General features: G+C 41.2%; 1 pseudogene; it reads left to right on the forward strand.

Annotated features, from left to right (window-relative positions):
• LOC137643825 (putative neural-cadherin 2) overlaps nt 1-2,500 on the forward strand; it is a 432,156-nt pseudogene that overhangs the window by 317,528 nt on the left and 112,128 nt on the right.

Raw genomic sequence — 2,500 nt, forward strand, 5'->3', positions numbered from 1 at the left:
AGCAGCAAGGCCCATTGAAAATACATCACAATCACTCGCTATTCATTTCTATTCCTGTTTTTATTTGCCTCTCCCACATCTAACCTCCTGTCACCTAGGCCTTTTTTTCAGTCCAACTATCCACCCAAAACCTTGGCCTTCCTCTTCCACTTCTTCCATAATTTTTTGCATTCTTTGCCTTCTTCAGCAGACGATCATTTTCCATCCTCTCTACATGGCCAAAGCACTTCAACATCTTCATATTCACTCTAGTTGCTAATTCATGTCTCACACCTGTTCTCATCTTCATTACCTTTTTCCTTACCCTATACAATTGACATACACCAGCCATACTCCTGTGGCACTTCAAATTGAACACATTCAATTTCTGTCCCTCCGTCACTTTCATTCCCCACAAGCGGATCCATACAGTTGATACAATCCCATTTTTTTATAAAGAACTCTTTACATACCTATCTCGGCCCCACTCTCACTGGAAACGTCACTTCACTGCCTATCCCAACACACGCTTTACTGCCTATGTATAAACCTTCACTGCTTGAACCAACCTTCCACGAATTCCATACAACCTTACCACATTCTACATTGTTTCCTTATCAACTCTATCATAATCACTCTCCAGATCTATTAATGAAAATTATGCCACCTTACCTTTTGATAAATATTTCTTCCTAATCTCCCGTTTATAAAAATCTGAATTATGCATCTCCTACCTCTTTTAAAGCCACCCTGCACTAATAGAATGGCAATCATCGTTTTATCCTTAATCCTATTGATTAACACTCGTCTGTTATGTTTTGCATAAATCAATCAGGATCCTAAAAACTGAAGCCATGCCTCGTACATAGAGAACAACACACATCTCTTATAAATACCTGTCCAATATGAAGACACCTCTGTGTACTTGTCCTCACCATCAAACGATATGGGCTATATTATAGATTGCTCGTGATTTGTTATTGTACTGTTTTATGCCTGATGCCAGTCGTCGCAGTTTTGGACAATTGCCCAGCACATCCGTATTATCTTATGGACCTTCACCCATATGTAGAGATCATGTTTCTTCCTCCTAACACGACCTACTTGATCCAACCTTTGGACCAAGGGGTCATAGCTAATGTAGGAGTAAAATATCATACACCCGTTTTACGTCTGCTCTGCTCAAGCACCAAATCATAGGTTGAGGTGCGGGAAATCTTAGCCGAGGATGGGGGATGCTGAAATTAATGGTCCCATTATTGAGGATGACCTCCCTCCAATCCCTGAGATCAAATTCTGCTGTGTTGATAACAAGTCATCAGTTTTGGAGGATTTTTTTTTTTTTTTTTTTTGTAAAAGATGCTGCAGACAATTTAATAGAAACATGTACAAATGTGACTCTGCCACCATTCTTCACTGTTGGAAGTTTTTCACCCACCCTCCCCTTTCTATCCAAGTGCCTAAGAACATGCCCAAATGATTGTCGATAGTGTTTCCGAGGCCCTTGCTGGGACAAGAGAGGTTTATGTTTTGGTTAGGTTAACGAGGGAGGGCTGATAGATGTCCGGGTTGCTTCAGGAGAAAAAGATTCCTCACCCAAGAACATTTATGAACTCTGCTTTACATGAAGACCCCATGCAGGAAGAACTCCAGCAAAAGCAGGGAGAGGGAGAACCTTCAGTAGCTATATGCCCTCTTTGAAGAATGACAGTGCTTTTTCTTGTATCCGTTAATGGTTTGAAAGAGTGTTAGTATTACTGAAGAACGTTCAGTTACAACGGGGATAGATAAAGTATCTATCTATCTATCTACTATAACATTTCCCTCTCTGCTAGGGTGCCACAGTCCACCCTTCCCCAATCTTCTTCCACAAAGTTTTTAGTATCTACAGAGGGTTTCATACAAGGAATATCTGTGGAAGAAAAGAGTCTTTAATCACTCGTTTTTGCCTTCTGTCTCGGACGGGGGTTCAGTCACCTTAGATCCCGGTTAAAGTACCTCGGACTCAGCTTTAAACATCTCTGATACCCTTTTTGTTGGCTCATTTTACCACCGTCGAATGACGGTGTGGAGTCTCACTGACTAGGCACTCTCCTCACTCCCTCTCTCTTTCTCTCCCTTGTAAATAGTTCCCTTAAAATTAAGGTGTCTGTATCACTAAATTAAATGACTATATTTTTTAACTGTTATTTTCTTAACCATTATCACTTTATCTTATTTATATAAATGTAAAAGTATTACCCCCTAATGTCAGCGTTAGCTATCCACCTAAGATATGTTTTAAAGGTTTAATGTCTACTCATGAATGGCAGAGGCAAGGGACAGTGACATTATCCTATCAAGCAGACCAATGCACCACAGACTGATCTATGTACATAGGATCAGCACCCAAGCCCCCTCTCCCACCCAAGCTAGGACCAATGAGGGCTAGGCAGTGGCTGCTGATGACTCAGCACATAGACCTATAGGCTCCCCCAAACCACCCATCCTTAACTCACAAGGATGGTAAGGTTGCAGTGAC

Source organism: Palaemon carinicauda, chromosome 7 (genome assembly GCF_036898095.1).
Source record: "Palaemon carinicauda isolate YSFRI2023 chromosome 7, ASM3689809v2, whole genome shotgun sequence".
NCBI classification, from domain to species: domain Eukaryota; kingdom Metazoa; phylum Arthropoda; class Malacostraca; order Decapoda; family Palaemonidae; genus Palaemon; species Palaemon carinicauda.